Source organism: Columba livia, chromosome 14, assembly GCF_036013475.1.
Source record: "Columba livia isolate bColLiv1 breed racing homer chromosome 14, bColLiv1.pat.W.v2, whole genome shotgun sequence".
In the NCBI taxonomy this organism is placed as follows: domain Eukaryota; kingdom Metazoa; phylum Chordata; class Aves; order Columbiformes; family Columbidae; genus Columba; species Columba livia.
Window position 1 is genome coordinate 5,419,774 of NC_088615.1, and position 22,961 is coordinate 5,442,734.

Here is a 22,961-nt window from a genome sequence, read left to right on the forward strand (position 1 = left end):
TTCTCTGCTTGTCCCTGTGCTTCTGTCAACAGTTCCCATTCATCCTCATGGGGAACCAGCTCTCCCATGAGTTGGGAAGACCATCATCACCCAATGCCCAGTGTTCAGGTATTGCTGATACAAGGCCAGAGAGACAAAAAGCGGAAAGAAACATGCTACGGAATGTTTTATTTTCTGACAAGTTTCTGTCAGTGGGGCACATCACATATAGGGTTCTTCAATTATATAGCCTGATTCTGGCAAATATAAGCTCATCAATAAGCTTCTCTTGGCCTGTACAGCCCACCAGCGCATGCTTTGCCAGGTGCACTAGGAAATACCACTTTTCCCATTCCTGCCTCTTGTATCTTGATGAAATCTTGGACTCACTTGGCAAAAGCAGCTGGGGAGACCTTGGGGATTCATCTCCTGGTAAAGCATCTCTAATCCAGATCCCTCAATGCTCCAGGCTAACCCCTACCTCAAGCATCTTGAGAGTTTCTGTAATTTCCCCAGTTGCTAAGGCTGACAGCATTTCAACAATAAACATGCTTGAGGATAGTGGCACTGCAAAAGCCTTCAGTTTATAAACTGGTATCTTTGAGCAGATGGATGGAATGAAAAGCTGAACATGAGACTTCAGTTCTGCTTCATCACTGCTCTGCATTCTAGGAGCACTTATGGCAAAGTTCTAAACATAATAGAGTTTGCCAGAATGGAACAAAGTAACGGACAGCTCCATCTCTGAATAGCATCTCCTAAACTCGAAGTGGTATTTTATTATGATGCTGCAAGAGTCTGTGAGCAATGTGATGTTGCTACTGCTTCTCTTCGAGCAGAAAAGAAACTTGTCTGTTTTCTTATTTATGAGTGTTTTTTCTAGCTTTTAGACTTTTTGCTTGATTTTTATCTTGTCTTGTTATTTTTCTCTGTCAGAATTAGGGAGAAAATGGAAAGTAAAGTTAACCAGGAGGAAAAAGGTTCTGTGGTGAGTTCTCTTCTGTACTGAGCTAATCAACAAAATGTCTTCCCCAAAATGGCCCACAAGTTGTAGAGAGATATTCACGCTGCATGCAAACATCATACTGGCTTTGCTGCATTCACACACTGGTTCCTTTGCACCACTCAGATGATGTGCAGCAATCATAAGCCTCTGTCCATCTCTGCCAAGTTTACAAACACTTTTTCCCTCTGGAGTGTCTCAAAGCAGGATGAACAACTATGAGAATTATGCTAAAATAGCCAGCAGCAGGTGTGACCGCAGGAGGCTGTGGGATATCATCAACTGAGCTCGACTCAGAAAGCAAGCTATAGGAGGTGATACTGTGCAGACTTGTGCCCCAACACACTCTCACCTCACAGTACCAAGAAAAGAGATAAGGCTTGTAGGAATGTGCAAAGCGGGATCATAATATGGATTTATATGGCTGGAATCCAATCGTTACGGCACAAATTGAGAATTGTGGGCTTGGGGATGTGCCAGGATCCAGAGCACAGTCTCTCCAGTGATCCTGCTCTCACAAGTTAAAACTTGTTCTGCTGCATCTTCTCTCCACCATCTTCCCTCTGCATGATGTGCTTAGTCGTTTGTTTGTTTGCACAGACACACTTGCTTTCTAGTTTGTTCTGGGAAGGACCAGGAAATAAATAGATATATATTAGGGTATGCTTATGGCTCTTGCACCTGTATGCTTGCAAAATCAAGACAGCCTCCAGTTTCACTTTAGATGTGTAACATCTATTTTTCAGTCCTTTTGGGTGCAGAGCAAAGCTTGAATACTTGAGCTGTGTGGAGCTGCAGGAAGGTCACTTTTGGCAGGGGGAGGCTTGGAAGCAGCTGCCAGAGTCAGGGAGGAAACCACAATCTCCTAACATTCTGCGATTCTGTGATCAAACCCAGCCCAGGGCATCGCAAAAAGCCTCCCCCGCCCTGCCTGGACTCACACCCACACACCAATGTGGGGACAGCAAACAGCCCAGTTGGGCACTCCGGACATCTCATGACACAGAATGATCCCTTATCTGATGAAACACCTGCATGCTGCTCATCCCATCCAGAGCACCCAAGGCAGAAGCACCACTAAAGCCAGGTCTGGCAGCGCAGCCCTGGCCACTTCTTGCTAAGACAGACCTATTCCAGTCTCTTTGTCCCTCTGGCTCTTCAGTGCTGATGATCAGATTTGGGAGGTGGGATGATGCATGATCAGAGGCAGGAACTTGATTGTTTTTTTTTTTAATTATCTTATAACTAGCAGTGAAGAAGATAATTGGCTGACTGGGTGCCTAAATTAACAGCTGCTAAGACAAGCAATAGAGTTCCAAGTCTGCAGGGTAAGATGGCAGCCTGTGAAGGCTCAAGCAGCCTAGATCATACGAGACCTTAATTTAACACAGCATGTTCACCACAGGTGCATTTTCTGCAAAACAAACCTTGAGCTTATCAAACCTCTTCATTTTCATCATACGTCTCTCTCCGGCACAGCTCATCTCTGTCCTTCCTTTCATTCCCTTCTCTCCCATCAGCTTTCAGGAAGCTACAGCAGATCCATGTCTCTTGAAGGATGCCCTTCCTGCACCCCAAACCAGCAAAGTCCTCACTTGACCCAAACCAACCCATTTCAGCTGACCATGATTTTCACAGGATAAAACAGATACTGTGGAAAAGAGAAGATGCTCCGAAACACCTTTATTTGTTCCCTTCCCTCACACAGAATCTGTTTGCATTGGACCAGATATTTCCACTAAAGATCCAAATCCACTGAATTCCACCATGTCCAGGTAGGGTTTGCTGCCTGCCTGAACCTGCAGTCATCCCTTGGAGCTGCCTACATACATGCTTCACCAGCATTACCGGGAGAAAGCACTGGCCTTGTCCCATACTGGATCTGATGCACTTTGGTGGCCCACGTCACCTTGTCACCGAATTTTTTGTATTGCCAGGATGACTCTTTGAGCCCTGTACATGCGGTCCTGCAGGATGCAGGCAAAGCAAACCGTGGGTCTACTCCCATGAGCCAGCTGTCCCACTGTATAATTTAATACCCTTAATTCATTCCTTGTTAAAAGAAAAAAAAAAACACCATCACCATAAAACATGGCTAAAAAGCATTTTCAACACATCAAATAACATTGCTGTGAAAATCCGAGGAAGAGGCACTGGCAGAGGCAAGGAAGTTTCTGAAGCTACACGAGGCGAACTCCTCCTGACACCTCCATCCGCCCTGACGAACGCGCCGTACCCGAATTCCCAAACACGAGCCTCTGCCATATAAGGTGCTGGTATCGTTGCAAAGGCAAGACAAGCTTTAATGCTGCGACTAAGAGCATGAGAGAGCATTGCCTGAATCTGGCAGGCTCCTAAAGAGAGAGCGAGCTTTTTATCATAAATGTTTCTGAAGTTATTTGGGGAAGAAATGCAAATCAGAAGAGAAGTTGCAGCCCTTAAATTAATGTTTTTTCTTCTAATCTGCTCTACGTGGTTTCTGACTGTGCTGTCTCTTGCAGTTTGCTCATGCTTTATAAAATACAGAAAAAAAACATGCAGAGAAATCACAAGGCAATGATTATTACTGAATTACTGCCTCTCTTCACAAGCTAGCTGTAGCAGGAATTGCCAAACAACCCCTAAATGCACTTTCAACTCATTAAACAACTATAACACGAGGTATATGTAAATGTATTTATTGTGACCGAATCACATTTTTCATCAGAACCTTTAAGTGACACAGCCTTTTGGTAGTTTCAGGCTATATGCGTACTTATTCCCCCAAAAGCAAAAGTTGGGAATTATTCAGTTACGGCATTCATGCAGCCAGAAACGCAGCGCAGGAGTTGCTTTGCCTGCAGGATTCCTACCGAAGCAAAGTTAGCCAGAAACCACCACCCAGCCTCAAACTACTCCCATCCCTTCGCAAATATGCTGCAACTTCCCATTCTCGACCTCTTTTCTTTTTTCTCTAAACAACCGTCTGAAAGCAAGAAGCCTCTACGCACAAGTACAAAAGAACAGCAAATCACCCGGGGTGCAGCGGGAAGGAGCAAGGCGGCTCTTACCTCCCCCTTGGCGGGTGGATGCAAAGCTGGAGGGTGATGGAAGCTGGGGGACGATGCTGAAGGTTGGGGGACGATGCTGCAGGCTGGGGGACAATGCTGGAGGCTGGGGGACGATGCAGCTCAGCTCTGGGAGCAGCACAAGGCCTGGCCTCTGCTCATGAGCTGCCCCTGTCAGATTTTCCAACAGCAGAATTGCAGCCAAGTCCCTGCCCATGCCTGAAGAATTTCCTGAACAGCATTCCCCTTCTTTTTCTAACTGCTTTGAAACCACACTGTCTGTACTTCAATAACGCTTTGTCAGGCCAAGTTACAGCTACTGGGCTGGCTCCAGATAGCAATTGAAAACACATGTGTTTTGCATTAAAAGCCCCCTTCTCTGCACACACATTCAGACACAGACGCCCCCATCTGCACTCAACCCTGGAGCCTGCATGTCTTCCCTTTGCAGCTATAGAGCTCATAGTTTCAGTTTAAAAGAATAAAAGGATTACGTTGGTGGGGAAGAGCAAAAAGGGGGTGGGAGGGATCCCATTCCCACAGATAACACCTATCTGGTATATGTTTTCTAGAGTCGGCGGGTCACGGGTGCCCAGGCTAAAACACAGCTTTGCCAAACCCCAGCGAGCAAGGTAGCATAGGAATTAAAATTTCAGTTCACCACTACTCTCCTCTTACCTTTGCCTCTGTCTCTTCTAAAAATTGTGAGAAAATAAAGCATATTTTTAGCATCTCCAGACTGAGTTCAGCACATCAGCACCATATCCTAATCTCGACACATACTCCTGTATCTGCTTATACTAAAAATAATATAACTATTTTTGAGTACTTTCATCCCTCTCTGCTTTCCAGCTCTCCTAACCCTTAAAAATATTTTAAGCACCTTGCATCTCCTTTTAAAGAGCACTAACATTGCTTTGGTGTTGGCTTAAGGAAAAGAAATAGAAGATATAACGCTATACCTTTAATCAGAATGGGTCCCAGTTCTTAATCTCTGTAATCATTTCCAGACAGCACCATGGGTCAAGGCAGCAAACGTGGGCTCCGCAGCTCGAGGTGCCCTATGCCTGGCATATGCTCGCAAAGTGGAGCTGGAGTAGATGTGGAAACGCACATGGATGTCCCCCTTATTCCACCATGGCTAAGTCCCACCAAAGATGAAACACAGCAGCAGAGTTGTCAAGGTAACAATATAGAAAAGAGACAGTTTAAAGAGAGAGAGTTATATTTTTTCCTCTTAATGTTCCTTTTCAAAACCATGCACTCCACTTCTATCGGGTTGTTCTGTTCTGTGATTTACAGAGGTGCGGCAGCCAGATGAAGTGTTTACAAGAGACAAATGCAGCTGGGGACTGGAAATAACTGAGAGCCTTATGTATGGTCTGATGCAGAGCTCACTGAATTAGGAAGTAGGAAACCTGTTGCCTTTCATGCTCTGTGGATTCGGTCCACAGCAAGGACTCATTTATCCACAGGAAGGTGAGATCTGCCTTTCACGCACCGACAATGACATCTTACAAAACCCACAGGGGCTGCCTGCAGTACTTCATCCATGCAACCTGTTCTGAGAGAAACACAGGATCTCCTGAGTTGGAAGGAACCCATAAGGAATATCGAGTCCAGCTCCCATCCCTGCATAGGACAACCCCAAAATTCAACCCATGTGTCTAAGGGTGTTGTCCAATTGCTTCTCGAACAGAGCTGCTGTCGTAACACCATACGTGGCTTTTACCTGCATCCCGCCCTACAAGCAAAAATGCACTTAAGTCCTGCAGAGAGCCACATGTCGGTCAGCAATATTGCCCACACACCCAGGCAAGGCACCCAGGCCACATTCGGGCAAACTTGACCAGCACCCCAACTGCCTGGACTCAGTGGGATGTATGTGGAATAAGATGCTATTTTGCAGAAGACAATATGAAAACACCCAACCATTCTGCCTCAGTTTTCAAGACTACAAGCCAAGTGAAAGGCACGCACACAAGCTACACACATACAACCACTGGTGATAGCATTTCAGATTTATTTGCACAGCTTCTGAGGAGTCAGTTTGTGTCAGAACAGAAACCACAGACTTTTGGATAGCAAATCAGGAGAGCTACTGATACAGATAAAAGAGAGTTTCTTAAACTGGGTACGATGACAATGATAATAGTTTTTGTGCTGGCAATCAGTAACAGCAGAAATCAATGGCGCCTAAAACTTTTGGAGTCTCTTAGTATAAATAAACTGAAACAGAAAAATATGAACTGCAGATTCACATAATTAGATTTTCAGTTGTATGAGACAATTGGGCATCTGCAGAGCTGTTTGCAAGATGAGAGCAGTCTTTGCCGTCTGCCTTAAATTTCCCCATGGTTTTTATTCAGCAAACCAGTTACGTATGGTGACAGGCAGTAACTTCAGTGGATTGATGTGTGTTTTGAGTTAAGCACATGCTTTTGTGCTTTGTGGTCCAGGACTGCTATGGCAGCCTGAGTCCAGCAGGACCAACAGTCAAATCATTTACCACATGGCAGTACGGTACGTTGAAATTAATCTGTTCCTTACACAAATGTGGTAAATCAGTGGTTTTCAAATTTTTCTCAGTGTGTGGATCACCAAATATTTGACAAAGGTAGCGCATACCCCTGTAATAATTTCACAGAGAGAGATTTTTACATTCCGTACACAAAACTCTCTTTTTTCTGTCATTTTTCACAGTTCCCTTGGGAAAAGTCCACAGACCTCCCATACACGGAACAGGCTGGAAACTACTGCTGGAGATAACTTAATCCCTTATTAAAAATGTAAATGATATCTTCTGTTTATGTGCCATACTTTCTATCTTCAGAATATTTATGCGAGCTAGCAGCATGCTGGCAGGTAGAGACATGGGGAGGTGACAGCATTAATAGTGCATTTTTTCAATTGGCATAATTAGTAGGCCAAGTCTATAAATATTTACATTAAATCTGTCAGGCGTCACACCAACCTCACTGATAACTTCAAGGTGTCTTACTGTAAACTGCATTAATGCCTAACTATTTTTGTCATCAAGTAACACATAAAATGCTCCTTCAAGCTAAGCCACTTTGACTAGGTTGTTTTGATCTCTTTCTCATTTGGGTATGGGGTTTAAAGATGCTTCGAGTATCAGAAAACTGTGGCTTGAGGACTGTTCTATTTTTCTGTTACTGAGCTATCATTTGTATTAGTGCCAGTGCTACAAAAAAAATATATGAACCTTGCAAGCATAAAACTTAAGTTGATGTCGACATAACTACCTGCGTAACTGCTATTATTTCTCAGTACTGTCAGGGTTATGAGGATTAAAAAAACCTACTAAAGTTCTTTGGGAAGATAAAAATAAATTAGCCCTCCTCAAAGCTCCAATATCTTTGCAGATGGAGACTGTAACATGTAGGGTTTTCCATTTTGTGAGGGAGATCCACTCCACCTGCATCCGTGAATTTCTACATCAGAAAGTACATGAGAGCTACAAAGGGTAGGCAGGAAACTCCCTTCTCTGCTATTTGTACCTGTCCTGTATTTTGGCATCCAGCATTTTCTAAAAGCAGCTGTAAATGATTTAGTAGTTACTGTTGACTTAGCAATATTGCTAACTAATTCTGTTTAACTGATAATATCTATTTGCATACAAAATGAAACTCAGTGTTTTCATGCCATGCAGATTTCCAGGGACTTCGTCAAACATTCCTCAAACATTCCTAGGAAAATCAGGGCAAAACAAATATGCAGAAAGAATCAGTCTGTAAATGCAGGTGTGTGTGCACCTGGAGTAGAGGAAGAAGTCAAAATGAAAATTTTAATATCTGAATGAGATAATTAAGCAAGCCCTCATTCAAGCTTTCCCTCCAAATGACTTTTTTTTTAAAAAATCCATTAAATCTCTTGAAATATTGCAACAGAATAAATACAAGTGTTCAAATATTTTTAACTCTCAATTCAAAGAAATCAACTGCCAAATTATTATTATTTTAAATTGCCCTCAGTCTTGTACCAGATCTCTCGTGTACACGTGTGTAAATGGAGAAGCCAAGACTCATTTGAGCTCCATCTTCTTAAATGCAGAATTAAGGTAGCTGATGTATTAGAAAGTTAACTCTTTTGGCTCAGGAACAGCAAGCTGCAGGAAGGCAGCTATTGGCATTCCTGATGAATTCACCCAGCCCTGAACATCTAGAGACGATGGAGGGCAATGTAATGAGAAAGAGAGGGGAGGAGGGGGTTCCCCAGATTTGTTTAGCTAATGGCAGTAGTTGTAGGAGAGGAATGCTTCACTGGAGGGAGAAAATCCATCCCTCAGTGTGCGTGTGTGCAGAGTCTGATTTGATGCTTGGGAGCAAAATCCTAAGCGCTGCAGCTGCAAATGAATGAAGGCACAGAGGTCACTGGGTAATCACACGCAGGGCTGAGATGGGCTTGTTGGACAAGTGAAAACGAAATGGGAGAAAATGAAAAAGCAGTCCTCTGTGTGTGTGTGTGTGTGTTTGGCTGTGAAGAGCTTGTTGTGGCTGTGCCTGGAGAGCAACCGACTGTGCATGCAACCGTGTGCTGGAAACAGCCAGACTTGCAGCGTCTACATCCTCTGGTTTCTTCAGAGGAGGTAAATACAGCTATGTTTCAGTAAGAAGCTGTAAATGCAGTACTGCTTATTAAATGAAAGATCTTCTAATTCTTGGAAATTAAAGACTAAGAGACAAAGAGTTAGAGGTAATGCTGCTGTGTCCCTGCTCTCACAGGCATTCAAGGATGCTCTGAATTTTACGCAGATGAGAAACTCCAGTAACAGCAGATGTGGCCCTGAAGTGGAGACCTTGCTTCATAAGACACCGAGTTATTCAGATATGATTTCTAAATTTTGCCCCTTTTATTCATCTGGAGTTAGCAAACAGTACGACAGGGTAAACGAACCATGAGAAACAACAAAAAGTCTCAGTTTCACAGCAATTTTACAGGTGACCTGAGGAACGGAAGACAAGGATCCACATAGCAAAAAGTCATCACCAAAGGCAGAGATCTTCCACTGCACAGGCTAGGAGAGCTGTAGAAAAGGGAGGGCAGGGGATGAATGTTCAAATACCCAGCATGCCAGAACAACAGCAGGCTCATGCTTAGTGTTGCACAGGTTATGTGTAACACCTGCATTGAGAGCAACCTACTCCTAATGGCTATTTTGTCCTTAGGGTCTAAGACCTACAGATGCCCTGAGTCCATTTGCAGACCTCAGTGCACCTAATCAGAAAGCTCTGTGCCGTGCCCCTTGTTCCACAAAAGCAGCAGCAGCATTTTTACCTGCTGGCCAAAGAAGCCAATGCCAGAACCTCATCCAGCACCCCCCCTGCCAGCCCCAACCACTGCTTTCTAATTATTCTGATTATTTCAGCCATTTGCAGGCTCTTCCCTGAAATAGTTTAAGGCCAGTAGAGCTTGTTAATAGGTAAAATGGAAAGTGTTCCTTTTCATTTCTCTGGCAACATTAATGTAATTATCCTGAATCATTCTCAAACTACGTGGGCTGTAATTTCAAGGCAATATTACTATTACAGAGCCCTGTTCTTCCAGCCAGCATGTGTCATACTCCTCATCCAGAAGTTATTTACCAATAATTGGAAAGGTCTTCATTTACAAACAATAGAGCCTCTTCACTTGCAGCATGACAAGGAAGCAGGATGACTGTTACCATGCAAAGCTGTGCTGCTTTCCTGGATTCTCCCCTCTGGCATAAGAAATGCAAGAAAGAAAAAAATAAGCATGAAGATTAATTTCATGCAGATATAAGACCAAATATTCAGTTGGCCAGACCAATAATTGTTCTTCTATTAATGTCTTAACAGTATCCAAATTTATTACTCTTATCTGAGCAGCCTCAGCCTTCGTTCTTTCAGAAATCAGGTTCGAGGCACACAGCTGCTCCCTAAGCTTCACTTAGATACATGCCCCAACGCAGACAGATCTTCACCTCAGTCTGCAATAATAATTTTCCAGGGGAAAAGTTTAAGGTCTATTGTGATGGGGATTTTTGGAGTATGGATATGCCACACTGCTTATATTTAATGCAGAGCACAGTTTCTGGTCAAGCAGAACCATCCAGCAGTCCGTGCTTATCACAGTCCTTCCCTTGGCACTCCCGGCTACTTTTATTCTGTCAGGAAAGAAATTCTGCTTGTTCTTACACTTAGATACCCTATTACAGCACAGAGTTCAACACCACCCGATGCACCCAAATTTGCCTCTACAGAACAATTCTCATAGGCGGCATATCTGTATTTTTACAAAGCAATTAGCAGGACTCTTGCCGAACACTAACAAGGCAGACTGTCAGTCCGTGAGCAGCCCTGGACAGTGCCATCTGTTTTAATGAGCTCTGGGATGTCATTCTGGACACTAAGACTTTTGCATGATCCTATGAACCTCCTGAGATGAGCAGCAGTGACCTTCATACATAATCTCTGATCCAAAGGAGAACTCTTGCCCTCCTTTTCCCATGACAACATTAGCCACTCACCATCAGGCTAAAACTAGATATCAAACTAGATATATCTAGATCAGACTACATATAGGGAAGAAATTTTTTACAATAATGGTGGTGAAACACTGGCACAGGTTGCACAGAAAAGCTGCAGATGCCCCATCCCTGGAGACATCCAATGTCAGGCTGGACAGGGCTCTGAGCAACCTGATGAGCAACTCACTGCAGTGGGGGTTTGGACTAGATGAGCTTTAAAGGTCCCTTCCAACCTAAACCATTCTATAATTACAAAGCCCGATGTAGAACATCAACTCTAGAATAAGAAGCAAGGAGACAGCCGTTCTGGTAATCAAAAGGAAGAGCAATCTTTGGCCAAATTTTGCAAATTCTTTCTTTCTGCTTATATTCTGCAAGAGGTGATAAGATACATACTGTTCATAAAGTAGCTCATGACCGTACACAGACATTTGGAGACACAGCATAGTAAAGAATGATTATGCTTATATATAAATAAATGCACGCATACACACATACTCACATATTTTGAGTTTCAACAAAAAATGAGGGGGAAGGTTTGAAAAGCAAATGGATAGAAACATTAATCTACATTGTGATTGTGTAGAATGAGTAAACCAGAGGGAAGGAAAAAAGATGTAACGGTCTGAGAAACAAATGCATGTTTGTATGTCAGTAATCATGCCCGACCTTTGCCAGATAACTCAATATGCTAGAGGCATATCTGTGGGGATATTTACTCCAAGAACCATGAAAAGGCCATTGTGCAAAAATTCCAGATTCAGATTTATCTACAGAGATGTAGTTGATGGCCTCTCAATCTCAGCATCTCTACTTCAGTTATTGGCAGGATGTCATGAACGGTAAAAAGCCATTTCAATGGGAAATCCCTTTGCCACTGTAGCTATTACCTCTCAGTTCCTGAGAGGTTTCCTTTTGCTTTCCCATACCTAACCAGTTTCTTGGAGCCTAGGAAATTTTCCTGTGCATTCAACAGCATCCATAAGGGCTGTGATATCCAAAAAAGTTGATAAGACCATTTGCACTTGGTCTGCTGTCCTCTTCCAAATATTTATCTAATTCAGCAGCTGGTAAGGCTTAGCCCTCACTGCAGTGTCAGAGAAGGATGCTGCTGCTTACAAACATCTGTGTGAGCCAAAGACTCACACTAGGGATGACTGTAAAAATGTTTGGTCCCATAAGAGTATGGAAAGTGAGAAACAACTGTTCTGTCCCTTCCTCTGCAGTGTGGAGTGTTAATATACAATATGGTTCTTGGCACTGTCTTTTTATCCTATAACCTTATAATTACAGTCTTTGATTACTTGTGAGTGCAGTGACCCCAGCAGCCTCCACCAGCACTATACTGCAGAGAAATCTTTACTGCAAAAGTGGAGGAATGGAATGATGTTTCTCTTGCAACATTCGTTTGTACATGGTAGAAAAATGAGTGGCTCATTGTGTGACTCCACGGAGCAAGTGAACGTACCCTAGTTTGGTAGCAACAGGATCTTTTTTTCATTAGTAGGACATGGGGAAAACCTTGTCTCATTCGTATATTTTGGAGTGAAATTTCATCACTGCTGTGATTAATGTTAACATCATTTCTGCCCTAAATTCTTCATTCTCTCAGGCTAAAAATACCCTCCTGGATTTCCTGATATTGTCCAATAAGAATCATAAAGGGAGAAAGGGCAAGGAGAGAAAAGGAGAAAGAGAGACGCTTCATGTCTTGCATCCAGACTTTTTGAGCAAAGTAGCTGTCAGGAAAGTAAGAGAGCTGTTCCCTTTTAAATTGTGAGGGACATTACCGGCCCACTTTTCTCCCAAAAATGACAATAAAAGTTTATATGGATGCCTCTCAAAGAGCACCACAATTTTCATGATAGCCCTCGGGCGGAGATACATTTACAATCATAGTTTAACTCTGTGAACTCACTAACTGGTAGCTTAAAAAATCTTATTTGATTTTGTCTTCTTTCCAAGTGCCCATGTGGCTCATTCTCAGCATTCAGACATGTCCTGCCCGCTCAGTTTCTGTGGGTTAGGGCATACTCAAGCTGGAGTAAAATGTCCCTCCACTGTGGCAGGAAGCATGCAAAGTGAAAAATTAAATCCCTTTCCCACAAAACCTGTTTCCTAATGCAAAGATGAGCCAATAAAAAACTTAATGTCTTTTTGTAACCCCCTGACTTACAGCAGATCAGCATGAGAGAAACCAACACAAAGCATTTACTCCCAATTGTGTGTGAAAACATATATGTATATTTAAGTAGAGAGATACTTAAGGCACAAGTAATGTATTGTTACAGTGGTATCAGATGTGAATTCTGCAGCAACAGCTCCTGTCTGTGAAAGCCAGAGGTTGTTTCTCAACACGCTGCTCTCGCAAGCGAGCATCTGCCCCTTATTTGAAGCAGCACGGCATTAGTGCTGCTGAGCAAAGCCGCCTCCTTTCACCCCCACAGCTATTTATCATCATCATAGAAAATCAGGAGCAACTTAGCACAGTGTTACGGAAGTCTCCATCCCTGCTGCCACACAGAGGTTAAACCAATCTCCTTGCAACGCAACATTTCTTTTAACCTAAATCACCCAAGTAGTCAGGCTTTAAAGGAGAGCTGATGGGGGAATGTGTGTGTTTGCAGGGGATGCTGCTGGGAGCGTGGTCTGGAACAGTCCCAGAGTTTTATGGGTTTATCATCCTGACACATAAACTTTCTCCCAGTAGGGCTCCTTTTCACTTACCTGTTGTTATTATTCTACAGCTGAAACTCCACGGCAAATCTCTCAAAGGTTAACAGGCCTGTCCAGAAAGTGCAAGAAACAGCCTAGCTACAGTCTATGAATTTTAATGCTCTGCATTACAGCAAGCGTGCTGTTTTTATACTGGACAGCAGTCCACAATCTGCAGTATTTCAGTAACTGTGTAAGATATGACAGAGGCCAAGGAAAGGTGCAACAACAGCAGTAAGGCAACCTGCTTGCAAATAATAATAGAAGACCACCATAAAGGCAGAAGGGGAGAGAGAAAAGAAATAATAAACCAGGGAGACCCAAAGGAACTCCAGCAAGGGCACCTCCATCTGCTACCCTTGGAAACGGAGGAAATGTTGTTGCGCTACAGCAGGTCGGCACACGTTTCAGACAGATGGTGATCCCCATGTGAAATTAGTCAATCTTTCTTTGACGGGCTTCAGAAAGCCCCACTGCTGTCTTCCTAAAAGAAATGACACCTTTATGCTGCATGTTACAGGTTGTTGCAGGCAAAAGGACAGAAATACACCCACATGCTTTCCTCATCTGCCGTACACTCAAGCTGTCCATGTGTTTTGCAACAAGGAGTGCTTGCAGGCACCAAGACGTCTCTCAGACACATGCTCTCTAAACAAACATGTTTTAGAAGCTATTAAAAAAAAGGTGGCTACCAGAATACATGTGGTGCATTTCCCCATCCACTGCAATACACTTCCTAAGCAACTTATAGTGACAGGTTGTCACGGGGCCCCATCAGTTCTTTGGTTGTGCAGTGAACTCTGGACTTCCTTCAGCATGGGGGTAAAGGCATGTGCCACATCAGACTTGACTCTTGCCAAGGAGCAGATGACCACATGGGCCCGTGCAACAAGCGCAGCCCTGGCTGGAATCCTCGGCTGCACTGCTGAAGGTGGAACGAGTTCCTGCGCCGGTGGATGTACCTGTCAACCAAAGCACTTCAGCACAGCTCATGGTTTTAGTACTTTCTGTAATAGATGCTTACATGACCCTTTGACAGAACTTATGTGCAATTCTACCTACATACAACTGCAGTAACCCATTAATAAAATATTTTAATAAAAACCTGCTTCAGTGACTTCATAAAATGAGCACCAGAGGCCCCACCACCTTAAGCTTTCTCCATCTTTTTATCTACACCAGGTTGATCTCCTTCCAGCCATAAAGCTGTGAGAACAAGGGCCAAACTCTGAAGCACAGGAGGTTCCATCTGAATATGAGGAAAAACTTCTTTACTTTGAGGGTGCCAGAGCCCTGGAACAGGCTGCCCAGAGAGGTTGTGGAGTCTCCTTCTCTGGAGACATTCAAACCCACCTGGATCGCACCATCCTGTGCGATATGCTCTGGTGAACCTGCTTTAGCAGGTGGGTTGGACTGGATGATCCCAAACCATTCTGTGATTCTGTGTGAACAATTGCTCCAGGCATGAAGGCTGGGACCATGCCTACAGAATAAGGACTGGCAGGTCTGCACAACTAAAATGCCTCTTACACCAGGGCCCAGAGAGAGCTTAGCCTTGTCTATCTTAAATTATTTGCATTTCTAAATAAAGAAAAACCCAAAGATTCCTTAAATATAAAATTTGTCACAATTATGTGCTGGCATTCCTTTATAATTATCTTAAATACTTCACTCTCAAGAAAATGTGGTTGAAAATGCAAGAAAATTATGCTGATCATTTGCTCATAATTAGATAGATTGAATAAAAAACTCGTGCTTACCATGGTTTGCATCTGTATACTCTTTATACAAAATTGATCTCAAAGATATCTCTATCATCTTTTAGTCCTTGCTATCAAGTACATCTGATCTGGCAAGGATGGTCTTCATTAACAGATAACTTGTGGGGAATACTGAAAATCATGACATTGCCCACAAAACAGCTACCTAAGCACTCCATTTGGCACTTCTGCTACTGTTATGCTAAACTTGGAGAACTATGGGCTTTGGCTTGTTTGGCTTGTCCTGAGAAGAAGCTGATTATGGAACTGGTGATTTTTGATGGAAGCCTGGTTATTTATAAAGAAAATAAGGAGTCTTTTTTCCATGGTGGGAAGAATATGGGGGGAAAAATGTAGTAAACTTGTGGTCCACTGCTCCAAATGTCTTTCAACCAGCATTTAAGTGAACTGCTTGCTCAAAATGTTAACTGCTTCTTGAAGCTAAAAACAAGGATGAATATGTACATCACAGCACAAAAAAAGTGTCTTACTGGGGAGCACTGATGAAGCTAAAGCTACTGGTAGACTTGTAAACCCAATTGCTATAGGTCACCTCTGGATGAAACTTCCGTCTCCTGGTCTGGATAGAGAAAATCCCCAGGAGGTGATAAACACATGTCTATTTTCCTATGCAAAATGGCCCTCATGTCATGGAAGGCCTATTGATTTTCCCAGGAGTGCACAAAATTAGCTAAAAATGCTTCTGTGTACTAAAAAAAAAAGATAAAAGATATCTATGGAGCTTCTTCCTGCTGTGTCTACAGACCAGTCCAGTATGTCTTCTACCCCATGAATAAGCACCTCTATTTACTACTCTGAGTATGTGATCATCCTTTCTCTCTGTGTGAGAAATTTTTCTTCTTCCTTCAGAGTTCAGTCCCTATTTCTAAGCCTGAAGAATGTGAAATAAATATGGTACTGCATATAAACACCGCAAAATACAAGAGAGCTTCTAAATTCAGAGTCAGCCAAAGATATCAAGTTTGTTTTCTTTCTCAGTGATTGATGCCCTCTAGAAGAAATAATAATTATATGGCACAAGGAGAAGGAAAAAAAAGCATGTAGAGTGATATGAGCATTTAGTCAAAACATAACAGAAACACAGAGGGGAAAAAAATGCTTTAATACTGCTTAGCCTGAAAAAGACAGCATTATTATCTGTAAAATGGATAAAAAATAAAACCCCCTCAACAAGAAAAGGACTTAAGAAATTTTTAATACGCTAATGCCATCTATCAGACATCAGTGGAAGTAGCAGGAAAAAAGTCAAGTACAACAAAGATTAAATAAGAATTGGTGCACACCCTCAGGTCTTCTTTTAGTAAGTACCAAACTCAAAACCTTGTGGGTTTTTTTTTTTTTCTCGGAACAAGGATTTTAGGGCACCTGTAAATGCAAATATTTATCATTTCTTCTAATTGGCAAGGCTGCAGAAAAAACCTTTTCAACTCCCCTTCCCATACAACTTTGAGGTGTAACATATATTTACAAGACTTCAAACTATCATTATTCTTTTCCTGCAAGGTGCCACTCTCTTTTACAAGAAAGAAAACTTATTTTGTGTCAAATTCCATGTTGCCTCAGGGCACCTTCAACCTGCCTTGACTATTTTGATCAGCAAGTCCAAGCTCAATGAGCTTCGCACGTGGCTACACTGTCCACTTAATCACAGCCCTTGTGTGTACATGGAGACTAGTTTCCAAGGATCGCCTGATCACTGCACAGGGGTTGCTACTTCTCACGTCATTCCAAGTGGCCCCAGATTTATAGCCAGCTCCAAAACACATCTCAAGGGCTTTTGCCAAACCTTAAGAATGCAATTGCTTTTCCAGGAGAAAGATTTCCACTGTCACTGAAGAGGAGCTCCTTGAGCTGCCTCCTTCTCCCTCCTGCCTTCTCAGCCATGCCTTTTGTGGTCAAATAAATGAGCCCCAAAGGCGGCATCACTTTCAAGAGTGTTTCTGTGTTATTCTACAGAACCGAGAACATCTGTGCATTCTCGTCTTTTAGAGATTGCACATGAGACAGAAAACTTTTACTGAACCCTGTCACATCAAGACAGACGACTTGCATGGCCAGTGATGCTCTGACTTCTTTCCCTGGCAGCTCACCCGTGTTAGCAAGCCCAAGGCAGCCAGGTTGCGAGTCACACTCCACCTTAGTCTTGTAATTATAAAGACTCTTGCAGCTGGACCACTCCTTTGGCTAAACCTTCTACAACTGGTGATCCAACCCTCATCTCCTGTCTGCCTACAGATAGTTCCTTAATGCCTACCAGGAAAATTCTAGACATGGTCTGAATTCTTTCCTGCAATCACCAGCTCTTGTCTCAGGATTCATTTCCTTTTGCAAAAGTTAACAGCCTCCTGGAAAACTATTTTAAGCTTACTTGTAAAGGCTTCAGCTCATGTTTTCAGACATGCTTTGTGTAGATTTTTATGTATTCTCAAACATGCTCCCTTCACTCAGAAGCAGAAAGATCTGGAATCAGTGGCACTTCGCACACATTAAATCTTACTTGTGCTGTAGCCTGGGCATAACAAAGGCCAAAATACACAATAAAATGTAGGTATAATTTTGAAGCAGAAGTCTATAAGCTGCCCAGGACCCTAAAACTTGTGTAACTGATACAAGAAACAGCAGCCATAACCCTGTCTTTTGCCTATGTATTTTCAAATCCTGAAGTAAGATTGTTTTCGGTATCCTTTGACTTTCCTTTTGGATGTCCACCAGAAACAAATAGCAGGTGCCTGTTCAGCCTCAAGATAATGAGAGATGCAACTACAAAATCTGTCACTGCTGTGCCATGGCCATGGTCTCCATCTGCTGATGCAGACACATGGAAACACAAAAAGTAAGAGATGGACAAAGCGATATCTGAAACCAGCAGAACATGACGTGGACTTGAACCATTTTGAGAGACCAGAGAACACTTCCATTTCAAAAGGAACATAATCTGTTTATGTGCCTGTTATTTCAGAAACAACCACATTTCTTTCAGTATATAAACTTACCTAAGCTAACAGAACATGTTAGACTTTTAGTCTCTACTATCTCTTTAGGAAGGTATTCCAGAAACACTGACAGTTAGAAAGATTCTAATTTTCTGTAGAAATGTATTCAGATCACTGACATCTATTTTTTTTTCCTAAAAAGAAAAAAAATAAATAAATAAAAAAAATAAATAAAAATAATAATAAAAAAAAATGCTTTAAGGAAGCCTTCATGAAGAATTTACACATACCAACTAACAAAGACACTAGCCAGAAATTCTGCCAGTATTTGTCTCTTTCTGATCTTCCAGAGGGACAGAAAGTAGAGCTATTTAGCCATCACACTCAGTCTGTCCCTACAATGGAAAGGTTCAAATGATGAAGCTGTCCTGAATAGCCACTGATTAAGAAATTGCAGCAATGTGAGGAGCTGCTGTTGATTCAAGGCGAGAGGAGTCGCGCAGAGCTGGAGTTAGTTGGCAACGCACAAAGAAGAATTTCCATGTTGTCAAAAATCTTCCACTGTGTCTGATTCTGGCATTATTTCCTATTGGTTTGTTAAGAAAAAATCGAGCCCTCATCACACTCCTCTGGTGCTTCCTTTGCTCTTTGGATGAATATTCTGCAAGTGCAAACAAAATGTTCAACAGCAGCAATTTATTTTCTGTCTCTTACAAGAAGGATTGCAGGCAGTCAGGCTTTTCTATCAGGATTGGAAGTGTGTTACAGCAAAGCCTCCCTGCCAGGTCTGGGTTTCCCTCCTTCTTCTGTCCTTTGCTGTCTGCAAGAAAATCACCATAAGGCACCGTGAGGACCACAGTAATAGGATACTGGTTTCTCTGTATTTTTTCCTCATCTCTATTAGTGGAAGCGCCTGTACAGCACTAGCAGGATGTGGCCTCTCATGAAATTTAGTCACAAGGATCCAAGCCCATGTTCCTGCATTGCAAAGAGAAGGCAGTCCCAAACCAAGCAGAGAATCAATACAGGGGAGGAATAACTCATTATTATCATTGCAATGTAAGGCTAGAGTTAAAATGTCAGAAGAGCTGAGACATGCCACCACAAAACTTATATTTCCTATCTGTTCAGCTTTTAAGCCTGCACCTCCCCACAGTAACAGTTATACCAGAGATTGAAAACTTCTTTTCCCCTGCCTCAAAAATCACAAACACATTAGAGCCTGTTGGCTCTTCTCTCTCTTACAGAACAACATTCACCGCCTACCTTTTTTTTCCCAGGATGCTGGCAGCACATGGGTTAATGAGACAATTATTTGAAGGAAAGACATTTCTAATAAATCAGCAGATAGCAAAAGGGAAAAAGCAACAGAGAATTTTTTTCTGCTCACCATTTCATTATGCTCTTGGCTTTGAGCCATTATAAGGTAAATCACCCAAGTCAAGTTGCACAGACACTTCTGAAAGGACTGATATTTAAATCACTTTGTAAGCTACACTCCTTGTTTTGAATAGGCAATCCTGCTTGTTTTGTATGGAGCTTTATGCTCATTTAAAAGTTTTGAAAAGAAGAACTGCAGTCAAAGCTGGAGCTCTGATTTGGCTGCAAACAGCACATCATAGCACTGGCCTCTGTGTTGTCCCCACAGTTCACATTCCCCTTTCCCTCCTGCACCAGACCTGACAGCAGCATCCCAGCAGATGGACATACATCACCTCTTCTGTTCCCTTTTGGGAACAAACCTTGGAGTTATGCTGTCCAAAGAAGGGATGATTACTTTTATTACCTTGATCTGGACAAATCTGCTGAGCTGGTGACGTTCACTAATCATGTCCCCAAGCTTTCACCTTCATCAGCCTTTGATATTCACTCGCCAGCCACTGGCCCACGGAGAACTGCAAAAATGCCCTGCTTTCACCACTGGGAAAACTCTCCTGGGATTAAAATCCCAGAGCAAGGAAATAGCAACTGCTGGCAAAAGGATTATAGTTTCAACAGTCTCTTTCCCATAAAGAACAAGAACAGCAATGCAACACCAGAACATCACGGACAACGACAACAAGGGATGAAGAAAAGGCAAATACCATGGTGCTGCTGATGGCTTTGAAAGCACCAGCTTGTCCCTGCACAAAATCTCTTCTGGCCATTTTTAATGGCTTCTAAGTTTGCACAGTGTCATTAACATTCAATAATCTATTTTTACGGCTCACAGCTTTCAACTTACTGTGTTGTTACTTCTCCCCCCTGCAGAAGTCACTGAGAGTGCCTCTACCTTCATGATTTGGAGTCTCACACAACTTACTGAAATACTGAGCATCAGTTATAAAAACCACACATAAAAGCCAACTCAAGAATCTTGAGTTAACACAATAAAAGCATCTTCACACTCACTCTGGCAGACAGGAATCCCAATTAATGCCTTACACAGAAATACAAGCTGTTCATGCTTAACCCTCAGATTTGGAGTGAAATCCCAGTGTTTGCAGAAAGTAGCGGCATCACAGTTTAGACAGTCCATTTCTGATTGTTCAAAATAGGGTGAGGGCTGCCTGCTTCCCCCCTCCATCCATCCACCAACCTCTCGCCTGGGCTGGGTTCAGCACAGCAAGCAGCTGCTGCAGGATGCAAGAGACTCCTCACCAGTTTCTAAACCAGCTGCTTTTCAATGCACGCTCCATTGTCAGTCAAAATTACAGGGTATAATTAAGTAGGCAACAGCTTAGCAATGTCTGTCTTCTACCCAAGAATCCAATGAACAGATTAATTTATTGTTGAAATAGAGTAAGATGAGTTCCTCTAAAAAAAGCCCTGTCAGAATCAAGGCACCATCTATTTTTTTTCCTATCTAACAGCAGGTTAAATATTGTATTTTTCTCTGCAACACAGAGTTTCAAAAGTTGCTAAGAACTCAAAGCTTTCTATAATATCCCATACTAATATTGGTGATCTCAATTCAACCTGCAAATTCAGCTCATGATGTCTTACAATGCGTCATTCAGCCTCATGATCAGGATAACAACGTCTTCTACCAGGCAGACTCCAGTTTGATGTCCCACAAAAATGGCATCTGCTGTTTCCCTGCACGGGGAACCCCACGGTGCTGGTCACACTGGTCACTGAGCAATGCCCTGACCCATTACCCAGCACCAGCTCCTGGGGCCAAAAACCAGAACTGCCCCAAGGAAATGTCCCAGAAAGATTCAATCGACTTCAGCTCCCTCTTCCTCTCCCTGTCCCTCCAGCGTGCACCTTCACACAGACCTGCAGAAGCATCTTGGGGACCACAGAGCCCGCCAAGGCACCCGCTGAGCTGCCTTACAGCTATTCAAAAATGGCATCAGATATCAGAAGGATGATGAGACAACACACGAACCACTGCAGGAATGACAGAATCTGCCCCGAGCTGTTGTAGGCTCCTGAGACTTTCTAAATACCTCGCTCTACCTGGCATTTCTTTGTGCGCTATCTGGTATCTTCGCTTTGCATCCTTGAACTTTAATTAGTTTAGCAACTTGCAGGGGACTTTTAAAATAATATTTTATTTAATCAACAGCTTTTTCATTGTAATGTTTGGTTGCAGCAAGAGAACACACTAAGATAATGAAAAGTATTGGAGCAGCTGAAAACTTAATTAGAACACGTAAAAATTAATTATACCGCTCATCATTGATTTTGTCTGAAAAAGCTGATATTGCAAATAGGAAATCAAAAGCAAGGAGGTCATGTAGAGAATCGCTGATGTGAAAGTGATATATTACACAGAAAATATGATCATGCTGAGAGGAACCATTCACTCCAGGTCCATGATCCAGTGCTGAGATGAATTCCAACCCACATCACAAAATTGCCAATCAAGCATCAATAAGAAAGCTGATTAAGGTGAAGCCAGAAGAACAGAATACATATAATACAACTATTATGTAGACAATTGTATGTGAGATTAGAAATCACACGATTAATAGAGGCAGACTTCTCAGGATCTTTTTCTGCCTCTGTACAGAAAAAGCAGTTTAGTAGTGTAATCAAGAAATGTTATCCCTCAGGCTCTCCAAAAACATCTCAGATACGTGTCTGGGTTAGGACTATGCCACTTGGTGTTGAAAAAAGGGATTATAACACCCCTTAAAAGCCATAATTAAATAGGACCATGGTCACACCTGCACTCAGTCCCCAGTGTCAGGGTACCATGGGAGCAGCTGGAAGCTCCAACCCCTTCTGCTTTGTCCTGGAAAAAATTACATACTGTCCTTTAACTTAAATAATAATTTTCTCTCCCTTCTGTGTCAGTTTCTGACCTTGTTTGTAAAGCACGCTTATATCCAACTTCAGCTTGGAATCAGTAGAACCAGTTAGCACATCCTTTTAATAAAATACCACAGTATAGAAAGGGCAGTTTGGCAGCAGCATAAATTTTAACCAGAGCTCTACCATAGAGCTTTTGGCAAGTCACTTAACTTCTCTGAGCCTAAAGTACGGAATGAAGTAAATACTGTTTTACCAAACTCAGCAGAGACATTATCTAATACTATCTAATATGTATAAAGCACTTTCAGATCTTTAAGCAGAGACCATAGAAATGTAAAGAAGTACTGACCCAGATAAGGGTTAAGAGCAAAATCTTTTTCCAAGCAACAGCTCTCAAATGACCTTGTAATGTTAGGATTTATTTTCAATGCAAAGGAAGATCTGTGGGGTGTAGGAGCCATGTTTTGCTGTAACTGTGGGTGACTTGCTATCAACAGCAAAACAAGTTTAGTCACTGATCCAAATGTCAAGAGCTGCCAAATCAGCGCTTTGATGAAATGTCAGGAATACTAACACGGTTTCAGGTCTGGAATCTGGTCGTACTGTTGTTTTCCCCAGGAAAACAACAAGTAACCAGCAATATATACGTTATATATACTTTTTCACTTTCTTTGAAGTGAAGCTGAACAAGCTAAAAAAAAACACCTAAACCCATAAATATTTCCACTTCTGTGTTTTAAAGGAGTC

General features: G+C 42.4%; 1 protein-coding gene across 8 annotated transcripts in view; it reads right to left on the bottom strand.

Annotated features, from left to right (window-relative positions):
- SGCD (sarcoglycan delta) overlaps positions 1 to 22,961 on the bottom strand; it is a 326,687-nt gene that overhangs the window by 136,759 nt on the left and 166,967 nt on the right. Inside the window, exon 1 of one of the 8 annotated variants that reach the window (XM_021288986.2) lies at positions 4,033 to 4,301. The exons of 6 other annotated variants lie outside the window; for them this stretch is intronic. The gene's annotated coding sequence lies outside the window, so the exon portion shown is untranslated. Of the gene's footprint in view, positions 1 to 4,032; positions 4,302 to 22,961 lie in introns of those variants that run through there. One more of the 8 variants, XM_065029706.1, reaches the window with a different exon arrangement.